This window comes from Cyrtonyx montezumae, unplaced genomic scaffold (assembly GCF_038088225.1).
Source record: "Cyrtonyx montezumae isolate F1298 unplaced genomic scaffold, pur_monq_1.0 scaffold_0, whole genome shotgun sequence".
Classification (NCBI taxonomy): Eukaryota; Metazoa; Chordata; class Aves; order Galliformes; family Odontophoridae; genus Cyrtonyx; species Cyrtonyx montezumae.
In genome coordinates this window covers 23,883,088-23,896,281 of record NW_027071824.1, presented here as the reverse complement: position 1 = coordinate 23,896,281, position 13,194 = coordinate 23,883,088, and the positions used below count along the sequence as shown (strand labels likewise).

The 13,194-nt window shown below is 45.4% G+C and overlaps 1 protein-coding gene across 1 annotated transcript in view; it reads right to left on the bottom strand.

Moving 5' to 3' along the window:
- The window catches only part of LYST (lysosomal trafficking regulator), a 75,496-nt gene extending 71,872 nt beyond the window's left edge, over positions 1–3,624 (bottom strand). The window contains exon 1 of the mRNA XM_065730102.1: positions 3,586–3,624. The gene's annotated coding sequence lies outside the window, so the exon portion shown is untranslated. The remainder of the gene's footprint in view (positions 1–3,585) is intronic.
- Positions 3,625–13,194: the final 9,570 nt, after the last annotated feature.

The following is a 13,194-nucleotide window of genomic DNA, read 5'->3' as shown; positions in this document are numbered from 1 at the left end:
GGCCAGCACAAAAGATCCACAGCAGCAGGCAGCAGTGAGCTAGGCGCTGGGAGACAGAGGGCTAAGAGAGCATCAGAGAAGCAGTACCCAGACAGACTGTGAAAGATGATGAACTGTATAGTAGTGACCTCAAAACAAGCTGGTGCAATTTACATACCTAGGAGCCAACACATAATAGTTGTTTTAGTGAGTAACATGGAATAACACTATTCCAGGACTACCACACGGAACACAGCATTACAAACCTCTCTCTTCTTCAACATACACACTCTAATGAATTGTGTTAATTCTTGTTCTACTTTGCTCTCATCCACAGTATTAGATTTGAACAGCCTATCCACAAAGCACAGTGCAGGCACCTAAAAATCACAACTCAAAACTCTAATAGCAGAACAGACTTTCTAAGGAAATGGGATTTTAACCAGCCCCAGGCTGTAACCATGAACCATAAAGAGCTAACAGTGTTTACAGCAAGAAACATTTCTTCCACAAAGACCGCACATGCCATGTTTCTCTTTTCCCCTCCCGTTCACGCTGTCAGTACCATTTCTGCAGTTTTATCTAGACATGAGGCATTCCCATGCACTAACTTACACATCACTGAAAAACCTGCTGAAATGCAATGTCTGAACCAGAAGGGGAAGAAAAAATATCTAAATCTACTACAAATCACACTGTCTTACTAGTTCCTCCCAAATCACCCTGACAGCTTACACAGACACCCTGCTGAGCCTAAGCAGAAGCCCCCCTCCCTGAGAGGCAGTGAGGGTGATGCTAATAAAGGCAGCTCAGCCCACCTGGCTGCTCACTCCCTTTCTTCTCCATGCATTCACTACCACAGGTTTGCAAACAACTATTTATTTTTCCAGACAGATTATCTTTCTGTTGAATCACAGTGCTGAGGGCAGTAAAGGGGAAAAGGCAGCTCTCCCCTGCAGCAGTTCATAGCTGAGCTGCTGGATCAACTCAGCTGTCTCAGACAAATCAGAGCCATGGGAACGAACACAACTGCCCAGATCCATTCTACCTGGTCTTGAAAACAGTTTCACCATCTCCAAAACAGTGGTACCACAGCAGGTGACAGCTCTGATGATATGAGCCCAATTACTCAAGGAAGATTCACAGGCCTTTAGATAACATCAACCAGAACCACTGACACTCACAATCATCTTGAGCTGAAGAGCATAAAGCAATCCTAAACACATATAGTCTCCCCTTCCCTGCACATAACAATGTTTTTAACTAATACAAACTACTTCTCCAAATACCCAAAAGAGACCACATTGAAGGTGAACCAATTACTAATGTGTGACATCTCAGGCAGCAGCTGCTACAGCTCTCTGCTAAAGAAGTGCACACGGCCTGATGCCTCCTCAGAGAGGGACAGGAGAAACCTGAGGTTGTGTCCATGATGGCTGTTTACTCCAATCAAGTTAAATTCACTTGCAGAGGACGTGTGAGAGCATTTTTGGCAGCAAGTGCTCCCTGGTGCAACAAGAGCCTCTTACAATATAATAACATCACCCCACTTTCCCTCTGCTCCTTTCTACTTGCAAAAGATACAAACCAATTTTGGGTTCAGAATTTCTCTACGTTCCGTATTATCTCATTTGAAAATATATCAGCATGACAGCAGCAAAATTCTTCAAATACAATGGAAATCCAAGTCTGCACAAGCTAAAAGGATGTACAACTGTACAATAATAAGGATGCACCATTAAAGAAATCACTGAGAGTAAAAATTTCAGAACTGATAGCTTCCTGAAGCACTGTTAATATTTCATAGAGCTGAATTTAACTCTAACAAAAGTGAAATAGAAGCAGCAACATACTTTCTTTAAGTGGTAAGAACATACAGTTTTTCTTCCCTAATGTTTAGATACTCAGCATTTTATCTTCCATCATATCTTTTGCTGCTGCTCAAGTGCTCTCAGTCTCTTTTCTCACTGTCTACAGCTGCCCTACAAACCAAAACAGAAGCATATGGAAAGGCTACAGAGGACTGAGAAAGGAAGATGCAGAAGAAGCATTTGAGAAACCTCACTACATGGTTACTGACCCAACAGAATAGTATTACAATTCAACATTTTGAAAACAAAAGCAGTCTGAGTACACTATAAAAACACTGATGGGGGGAAAAGAGGGAAAGCTGGAAGGGGGATGACAAAAAAAACTCCAATTAAGAAATCCATACACAATTTTATAGACCAGCTGACAACCAAGTGGCTTCCTGAGCTCTCACTTCTAAACACTTGTTTCAGAAGCACAGCAAGGAAAGCAAATAAATATGCTTTTAACTTTCAAAATTATCTTTCCAAAACCAGATCGGGAAGAAAGAAATCAAAACACCACAAAGAAAGGCTGATTTCTCCTCATCTGCGACAGGGCATAAAAGCATTTCTGTTCTTCATTCACTGAATATTTTAAACTCTCAGGGCTGTTATACTGCACATTTTCTAACCTAATAGGATACTTTCGTCTTCACGAGGCTGATGATGGTCTGACAATTCACAGTTAAAGAGAAAACCTACCATGCTTTTTTGGCTTCTCACACCCTGTTGCTCCATTCAGAACTGCCCCCTGGCCAAGCAAGCAAATGCAGTCAGCGTTACAAGATCCAACTCTCCCACAAATATTTCCTGCAGTTCAGCGTTCCAGGAATCTCTTCCCCACTACCTGGTGTACGCATCAGTCAAAATCGTCTCCTCACAGCTTTTTCTGCCACAGGTTACTGCACCACCCCACAGGCAGCAATAGGATCCCGGCAGTAGCATGGGCCTGTACCACTGACAAGGTTTCTCCATGTGCTTTCACAGAGCTGACTTGACTCTCGTGGCACTACAGCTATGGTGCCTCCTGTCCAGATTTTCACCTGGCTCCCACCTATTCCCCCATTGGATGCTTTTCCAGCTCATCACGCTGTATCACAAAACCAGCCCACGCTCCCGATTTCTTTAGCTGTCCTGCACCTCTTATACACCCTCCGCTCCAGCACCGGCTCTCAGCTCATAAAGACATAAGAGCCAGCTCCGGGTTTCATCTGGGGATGCTGGGTAGCACTCAAACGTTAGATAATACATCCCCCAAAGAACTACCTCCACGCATCCTCCCCACGCGAACCCCTGCGGCTACAGAGCACCCAAAAGATCTCTGATCTTCCCTCCGCCCGCCCGTTACAGCGGGCACACAGGTGGCAGCGCGGCTCTCCAGCTGACGCCCCGCAGCCGCCGCATTCCCACCGGCGCCCGGACCCCACGGGGCCGCCACCTCCGCCGGCCGCGGCCCGGCCCCTTCCCGGCCGGCTCGGGCCCCGCCTGCAGCCGCCTCTTCCGCCTCGCAGCCCAAGGGCCTCCGCGGGCGTCTCCCACGGGCCGGCTCCGGCTGACAACGCTCCCGTTCCCACGTACCGGGCTCTCGGCCCGCGCCGCCGGAACGCCACGCAGGCCCCGCGAGGCCGCAGCCGCCCGGCACCTCGTTAGCCGCCGCTCGGCCGCCCGCCCCGCATTTATCGCGCTGACAGCGACCCGCGGTGGGACCCGGCCCGGTCGCCCGGGTACCGCAGCACCCGCCGCGCACTCTCCCCACCTCACGCCGCCGCCGTTCCCGCTCCGCCAGCACCGGCGCGCGGAGAGAGGAAGGGAGGGAGCGGGCTGCACGGGAGGCGGAGTCACGTGCCAACCGCAGCCAATAGGAGGGGCGCGGAACCCCCGCTGGGCGGGGTCAGCGCTACCGGAGCCCCGCCCACCGCCCGCCCGCTTGGGCGTCCCGCGCTGCTGGCGCTTGGCACCCCGTCTCAGGCCCCACGGGGGTTGCATGGATGCACGGAGCTAGTGCAGAGGGAAAGCTCCGGGAAGCAGGATGCTGTGGTCCACCTGCTAGTTAGCTTAGATGTATGGTATAGCATAGCAGAGTATAGAATACAACCGTTACAGTTGGAAAAGAACGCCAAGATCACAGTCCAACATCCAACCCACCCCCACCATGCCCACTGACCGCAGCCCTCAGTGCCACATCCACACGTTTCCTGATCACCTCCAAGGACGGTGACCCCACCACGCCCCTGGGCAGCCCGTGCCAGTGCCTCACTGCTCCTTCTGATAAGAAAAGTTTCCTGATAGCCAGCCTGGACCTCCCTTGCTGAAACTCGAGGCAGTTCCCTCTCATCCTGTTGCTGTTACCCAACTCCCACCTCACCACAACTGTCTTTCAGGTCATTGTAGGTAGGGAGTGATAAGTTCTCCCCCGAGCATCTCTCCTCCAGACTAAACAATTCCAGTTTGGACTAAAAAAAAATAATAATGCTGAGAAAGGTAAGGGAATAAATTAAAGATTTTATCACCACAAACCTTTCTTTCAGATACATGGAGTTTCCTTAATTACAGTAATTAAAGCTCCTGCTCCAGATATGGCAGCATGCCTGCCGTTCAGTTTTAAATCAAAGCTTTACCATAAAATACTATGCATGAGGGAATTGATTCTGAATTAATGTGCGTCAATATAAATTTGCAACATCTCCATTAAAGTGAGTAACACAATCCCAGTTTGTGCCTGAATAACTAAATCAAGTCTGGTTCTTTGTATCAACATTAATTCATTGCTAACTCTCTCTAGTCTGTGATCAAAATCCAAATCCCACTTAAATCTGCAGAGTCTTTCCAGCAGAATTCGTCCTAAATTGTAGTATTTTGCTCTAATTCTCACTCCTCCACATACATGCAGGTGGTAATAACTTGGAAAACAAATAGGTTAAAAGACCACAAATGGCATTTTCCATCTGTTTCCTTGAACAAAAGACCAAGCCCACACACTGAGACATAAGCAGGCAGCATCATTGCTCTTGTTCTTTGGTATGCAGTGTTAATATCCACAGACAGTAGATTTAGATCTCTGGTTCCAAAATGTTAGGGTTTAGTGGGCCACCATCCAATCTCAGAACTCTCTTAAGTACCCACCACGCATTTCATAAGCCACCGCCTAGTCTAGTCATCAAACTTCAGCTGAAAATAGTTCAAAGACAATGTATGGCCCAGATTTTGTGGGCCATTTCTACAGTCCTTCCTTTCAAATGAGTGATTATCTTTCCAGGAAAGTTTATCTATGTTTTAATTGTATAACAAAGCCTACTCATAAAAACTGTGAAGTGACACATGCAAGCTGCCTTGGAGTCACCGTCTTTTAGAAAGGACATCTTTAGACAGCTCAGATTTGCAAGGATGAGTATTTATCTGTTTTCCCAGGGAAGCACATACTCCACATTTTCTTATGCTACTGTGAAAAAATCTGAAAGAGTGAGAAAAATGGTAAAATAACTTTGCACTTGGGGAATCACTGCAAGTTGTGAGGAATTCATTAAAATAACATGCTAGTTTACATGTGGGTAATATATAATACACATATCATGCAAGGAAGCAGTCTGTGAGTTGATGCCCTTCCTGCTGGAGGAGGCAGCTGCTGCGCAAATACAAGGACACGTAAAGCCAGGCTGGTTGTGTTTCATGCCTGAGTTCTTTGTGTTTGACTAGTTGACTAAAGTGGTATATAAAAACCAGAAAGGTGAAAATGAAAACGTTACTTAGTGGATTTGCAAAGGCAAAATTAAGTGAGGTTAAATGGCTTCAAACAGAGCTGAAAGCTCAGGCAGGAAGAATCCTTTAGCTGATCAGGCTTGTCTGCTGCAAGCAGGGCTGGATCCCCAGCAGTGCTTAGCTCCACTGCAGTAACTCCTGGCCAACATAGAGCTGACTGGCTGTTCTAGTTCCAGTTTCCAGGAGAGACAAGCAGGTAGCCAGAGAGCCTGGTTATAGCACACTGTACAAACCTACATTTGTCCTACATGTAATCGATGGGAAAGAATTCAAAATGACTCGAATTACCAGTTTTGAATTAGCCCATCTAGTTTGACCAATCTCGGCCTTCCCATTCAGAAGGAATTCCTCGACTTTAAAGTGAACTTAAAAGCCGTTGAGGTAAATCACTAATTGCAAGGTAGACTGAATTGGAATTAAAATGTCCTGTATGCACTGAGTTTTGATGATGTGTGAAAGCTTGATTGTAATAAATTTCTGTAGAAACAATTGAAGGAGGAATAATTCACACTATGAAGATGAAAGAAGCCTAATGAGAAATGTACATAGTATAATAGGATAAATATACAAAAACAGGACTTTGAGCTGTGGTTTGCACCTTCTCATGGGTGCCAAATGTGTGAATTAGACCAGATCATCATCTCTTATAGTTATACATTGTCATGTGCCTGTAACCACATCCACAGCCCAGTCCCTGTTCTACAATAAACAAACATTCAAAGGAAGAGCTCTTGAGCTGATCCAGTGAAGCTGAGATGTCAATAAAGGCATGTCATTTCCATGCATTCTTTTTAGGTCTTCCCATGTTTGTAGTTGGATCTCCTACCCATGTGAAAGCATAAACCTCCTTCCTAATCCACTGCAATAAACTCATCTGGAATTCACAGTAACAAATATTTTGTGTTTCACTTTATCTTTCCTGGTCTTGCCTGTCTGTTCCTGATGGTTTTCACTAGTTCTTCTGTGCAGAGAAACAGAAAAGTCTAGTCCACCTCCCTGGTCACTGTCGAATCTCTCCTCCTTTTGTTCCACCCTCCCAGAGTCCCAGGCTATTTAATCATTCATGGTGTACAAGTTGCTTCAGGTTTCTTGCCCTTTCTTGTACCTTTTGTTGTTCTTTTTTAGCATGAGAGAACTGGAGCTGCAGACAGTATCCAAGATGCAAGTTCCTCAACGAATTTTCTGCATATTATGCTATGTTTTCCTCACTGTGCTTTCCTTAATAATTACTAATGTTACACTTCCCCTCCACCACTGAGTGCTGGGCTGACAGCTTCAAAAAGAAAACACCATAACCCAGAGATCTCTTTTGCCTGAGTACTGGGATGAAATCCAGCACTTCTCCCTCTGCCTGTGATATTTGGGTTGTTTCAGCAAGGGGGGCATTGCTTCAGAGGTGACCCACACCTTGAAACCCTCTTCCAATTTCGTTTTACCTACCTAGAGAAATCAATCATCAGAAGTTCTTGCACCTCAAGCTGCTTTTCATTTTCCAGGTAACTTCTATGATTACTAACACAAGGCCAGGCACTGATTTCTGTGAGACTTCATGGGGAACTCTTACTTTCTACAAGTCTTTATGAGCACTTCAGGTCAGATATCAAAATATAAACAAAAAGCATTTGTTGTACTAATCTGTATTTCTCTCTCTTCCTCCCCTCCTCTCTCTTTCTTTCAGCCAGGTTATTCTAAATGTTGTGAGTTTTGTTGCCATCAGTGAAGCATCAGAAAGATTCAGCAGCACAAATTTTTGTCTTTCACAAACAAATGATGGTACTCCATATTAATTAAGTTTTTCATTAGCTCATTTGCTTGTTTAAGGCAAACAGATAAGCAGCCAGACTGACAAAAGAAAGCTGTTAATCACAACACAGAGAATAAATTAATAAACATAAATCATTTTCTGGCAAACTGACTGTAATTTTTGCTAACTTAACAATAAACAAAACAATTCTTCTACTGCACAGGCCTCAGACTATATTTCCCCCCACTATTTGTGGTTGGCAGTCTAACAGCTTCATCTCCAGTCCCCAGTGCAGTAATCAAAATGTTCTGGTCTGCAGTGTGAGAGGCAAAACATAAGTAAGAGAGCCATGAACTTCTCAGTGAATTACCTCTGCTGTAAAGGGGAAGGAAATTCATCAGAAGTAGATGTTCAATGTGGTTTTTTTCTCTGATTAGAGCAGTGGATTTCTCCCGCTCTAGAGGCAGTGATCCATTTCCATAAATAACAGTGGAGCACACTACATTTAGTCACAGAAAGCCCACTAGTGGTTCTGGCATGACTCAAACAACAGCAGCAGCAGTTCCCTCTACAAAGCTGTCTATCCAGGGTGGCTGGATCTAGATGATCTTCAAGTTCTCTTCCAACCCAAGCCATTCTATGAGTCTGTGACTCTACGCAGTGTGCTACCAGAAGCGTTCATTGCAGCTATTGCCAGCTGCAGCAGGAGCAGGCAGAGGCAATCTACTTCTGGAGCTCCTCACTTACTGGTGCAGCAGAACCTGAGTGCCTTTGAATCTGCTTGGAAATGCCCCGCAGGTGCTGGAGGTGTTGGTGAGACCTGAGGTGCTTAAGAGCCTGCTTGCTACGCAGCACAATGGAGAATGTGTGCTTGTGTTGGCAGGTCAAAAGGGACATTTTCCTAAGGCTCCCTGCTGGTACTTACAGCTTCATCTCTGGCACAGGGGACAGATTTGGCAGGAAGAATGATGCAGAGAAAGCAAAGGGGTGCAAAAGCCAGCATTAGGGCAGCTCAAGAGGTACGCACTGACTGTCCTTGTACAAACACAGTCCACAGAGCAGCACCCTGTGGTAACACTTAGCCTTTGTGCTCCCTTCCATTCTGTGGGAGGCATTTTCTCCAGATGATCATTCTTGGGCAGGCTGCAGCTCTGGATTCACTGCTGAGCACAAAGTGTGCTGTATTGCAGATTCTCTCACTTCCCCATGAGTAGCACCAGCCCGTGATGCGGCCTGGGCTGTCCTGGGAGCATCGCATCCACTCCCCTCCACACATGCCTGGTCACGTTTTCTGTTCTTTGTCCAAATGTCTCCTGCGTTGCTCCAAGTCACTCATTTGATGCCATAATGTAGCTTGCAGAAAAGGAAAATAGCACTGATTCGAGGCAAGGAACTGAGCCAGTTTTGCAGCTTTACGTAAGTCTGTGGAGCGGGGCAGGTATTTAGTTACATTAAATAATTGAGGGGGGTGGCTGTCTGAAGTGCAACAGTTTCTTTGTTCCACATGAAAGATGATACAGGCTCAGAATGCTTCAGACACACATTCAGAAACCAGCGCAGATATTTTAGAAACACACATGTTGATAGCACCAGAGGCTAGCTCCCACCACCCCTCCAGGCCCTCTGCCAAACCTTATTTTTTTCCGATTATAAGGCCAAGTCCTGTTTGCAGTTTTGTTGGCATTATGCTACGGCTTTCAGCAGTCACCCTGGAGTCTGGCTGCTGCAAATGTGTTTGGACCAATCTCCAGTGTTTCCTCAGCCCAGCTCACAGCTCCCTGAGCCCTCCCTACCAGCTGCTCACCAGCACGTCCTGAGTGCTGACCTGACTCAAGGTGAAGCACAAATTCCAAGCCAACAGCACTCCTCATCTCTGAGCAGTCCCCAGACAACCACCACAGCTTGTGCCGCAGCTGCTACTCACCCCTGATCACTTTGGTCCTTATGGCAGACGTGGAGCCTCTCAGGATCTCCACTATCCAGCTGCAGACTGCTCTGAGCACTCCCACAGCAGTGTCCAGCCACCTCACTCAGGATCACTTTCTTGCACCTCACCCCCCCCCCCCAGGACACCTGACTGCCACAGCTCCACCACAAAGAGAATGGCCCTCCTTGGTGATTTCTTCTTCTATTATCAATATTCCCCATACCCATGCACTTCATCCTTACCTTGGAAATTAGGCATCATTCCAAGGAATAAAAAGAAATATATATTTTAAAACCTGCAGAGCATACCTGCTTTCCTCAGAGTTTTGGAGCTACAGAGCAAGGGACAGTGGCACAGAAAGAACGACACGGATATCCTCTTGAGGACTCCTCTGCCAGCACTGGGTAAGGACCCAGTCAGAATGATGCTGCATCTGCACAAAGTGCTGCAGTGAAGCCTCAGAGTTTCTGCTGGATGAAATCACAGCTTTCTCTCTGGTGTGCTCTGGCTCCATTTCAGCTTCACACAAGCAGCCTTTCCTGCAGAGGACTGCGACTGGAAGGCTGCTTTTTTTTGACTTGGACTGGGTTAAAAAATAAAGCGAGGAAAGAAAGATGAGAAGAAATGCTCTTTACTATTAGTGGTTGAGTAAACAACACAGACAGCTACAAAGATTGTGTTAAGTGGTGCAAGAGGCTGAAAGCTTTCCAATATGCCATTCTAATGTGTTCGCCTGAGCATTGCGTACAGGCATATAAAAAGGGAACATTTCAGCCTTAAGGCAAAATCTGTGAACTGAGAAGACTGTGTGAAGAACTCAGAACTCTGTCCAGTATTGCCAAAAGGCTTTCAATGAGCAAATCTGAGCCTATTTTCAAATAGGAGTTTCTGGTCTTCAATCAGTGCTATTTCTCTAGTTGCAGCATTAGGGGTATCAAACCATGCAACTCAAATCTGCAGATGTACCTCTGAGCCTGTAATTTTAGATGTCTCTTTTTGAGCTTCCATTTATGTAACATACACAGGGGCAGCAAGGACGGGATCCCCTTCTGCCAGTCATAATAACAAAATTATATTTGTTCTAAAATGCCAAAATCACTATTAATTTGACTTCTCAGTTTTGAAAAGTTCTTAGAAATCCTCCAGGCATACACATACCTACTATTCTCATACCTAGAGAAAACTGTTTTTAGTTTCAGGGAGACAAAATCTGGCACAGGAGGCAATGAAATACTACAGCAGAAATTGCAGTGTGACAACACAAAAACCTAAAACAACACTTGCACTGTTACTGCAGTATCTTCCTGCCATAAAATCACTGACAAATCTGCTTGTACATCTGCCTGGGCATTTATGAAAGTTTTGATGGCTCTTTAGAGCTTTGCTTGGAAATTTAGTATCTGCAATAATCCCAAGGCATGTGGTTTTTCTTATCTAACATAAATGCCCTATAAATTAGATACGCAATCTAAACGAACATACTTATGTGGTCACTGGGGAGAGATAGGAACCAGAAGACAAAGCACTGCATCCTAAAAGATGATTGTAGCATAAGTGGGATGAACTAGCCCCTGAAAAACTCCTCTCTATCCCAACCAAATATAGGATGAGTCTATGCAATTACCCTAAACTGACTGATATGAGGTTGAATGCAAATCATCCTTGCTTCTATGCTCAATTTGAAATGACATCTGTGTAAGCATTGTACAAATCAACTGCTTGAGTACATGGCTTCACTTGTCCCAAAACAACCCCTGAAAGGATGAGGCAGTCATGCCCAAAGGGAGATGATATAGGATCAGGGGTGGTCCAGTGCTGGGAAGGTGCCCAGGCTGTGGTACCCAACAGCTTGGGACACCAGCAGCCACCTGATGAAGGCCCAGCAGTCCAGACCTCAAAGAGGTAAGTGCTCTTCCCAGGGAGGGCAGGAGTGTCAGGCTTTCAGGTCCACATGGGTGCTGTATAAAGACAGCTTGCCGTGTACTGGCTCACACCCAAATGGGATATAAATCCTGACATGACTACCATTTTAAACAGGCACTCAGAGCAGACTGCAAGTATGTGCTGTTTGGGAGTAGAAAAGTCTAAATGCTGCATGCAATCAGCACTGAAGTGATATCATTTACACGGCCTGCCTGTGTCACAGCTGACGGTGATGGAGTGGGAGTGATGGTAATGGCTTCCTTCAGGCAGAACAATCTTGTTGCTATGCTATTTCTGAGCCCTCTGCTTACCTCTGTTACTGGAAATGACTTACATCGGTTTCTAAATCTGTCTCTATTGATTAGCACACAGTACGTGGCTGCATGGTGAGCGTAAGGATCACGACTCCCATGCCTTTTGTTATTCCTTAAGCACAGAAGATTGTTCTTTCTTTTTTTGGTTGCAGGATATTCTTGTTAGCTCAGCTAAGGGTCGTGCATACCTCAAAGCCTGGAGTACTCACGATTTGCTTTTAGACTATCTTAGGTCAGCAGTAAATAGGGAAAAAAAGCGCTTATTTCTACTTTTGAACAAAGCTATGACTATAGGCCAAAACATCAAGAAGGTATAAAACAGCACACAGATCATCAGTTGTTATTGTACTAGGTATTTTACTGACTACCTTTATCACTACAAGTGCTTGGGTTTCCTGCAAGTATGTTCGTTACACTTCCAGACAGTTTCGGTTTACACTGCTTGGAAGCCTGTGCTTTGACTGAAAAGTAAAGTTGATTGTCCATCAGAGGAGTCTGTTAACACCTGTCTTTAAATGCAAACCTAACGTTATGTAGTCACAATTTCCTGGCTAATTACTGCATTCTCTCGGTACTCATTTCCTGATCGCTGCACTATAGTTTTGATGCTGCTGTGTTTTTGGCTCTAAATAACTTCTACACAGATCATGCATTCCAGCTCCTTTTTTGAGGAACACTTGGTAACTGGTGTCAGTTATTAGTAAAAGTAAATTTATTCAGCCACTTTCTTCTGTGCATCTTGTTAAGAGTTTGCTGAAAACACAGCTAAAATCATACATGATTACACAAACAGCCACAATGTTTGTTGTGTATTTTCAGTAAGATTCTCAGCTAAGGCAGTAAAAATTATTCCAGCATAGTTCAGTGAAAAGAGAGTACATGGACTACTAGGGTATATAATGTGCCTGGTCATGTGATATGCATGTCCTAGCCTTTCCACAACAGTTCTACAACATCTGCCTCACCATGGATTGGTGTCAGCTACTGTTCTCTGAGTTTGTTGGGGAGGAGGACTAAGCCAGAGGTTTAAGTTTCTGAAGAAGTTTCTTGGGGACCTCATCTCACTGCTGTGGTGTATCACTTGCTGTGCCTCAGCACGTTGCAGCAGAGCCAGGTGTGGGTGGCAGGGTGGGCACTGCCATGCTTCTTTTCAGACTGCTGAGCTGTGGTGTGGCAATGTTCAGCTCTTCATCAGACACAGATACACTCATCGCCTCATCCAGCACTTCTGCAAGTGCCATTCTTCACTCTGGGACTAGGGAATGTCAATTTATGGTTAGAGTGTGGATCTAAAAGAGCTCTTTCTAGCACAGCAGAGAACCATCCCATCAGACTGTTGTTCAAAGCTATCTGATAAAAATATCATGCTCTTGGGGAGAGATCTTCAAGTCTCTGTCTCTGCCTGCACAGTTCCTGCAATCACCTCAGCTGTCTCTCAGCTGTTTGTGAACAGGAGGGAATGAAAACTGATCATTTGCCTTCATCTCCTGTTTAAGAAAAGGATTTGAAACTGTACTGGGAGATTGAGTGGAGTAGCCCATCAGACGTCACAGTACTTGATCATCTCCCCCTGTACAACAGGAGTCTCATTTGGAAACAAGAAGCTGTTGCTTACAGTAGCTGGGACTGGTGTCCAAGTCACCATGGCTACAGACAGAGTGGATATGGACACCCCGAGCACAGGAGGGCACTTACCTCTGG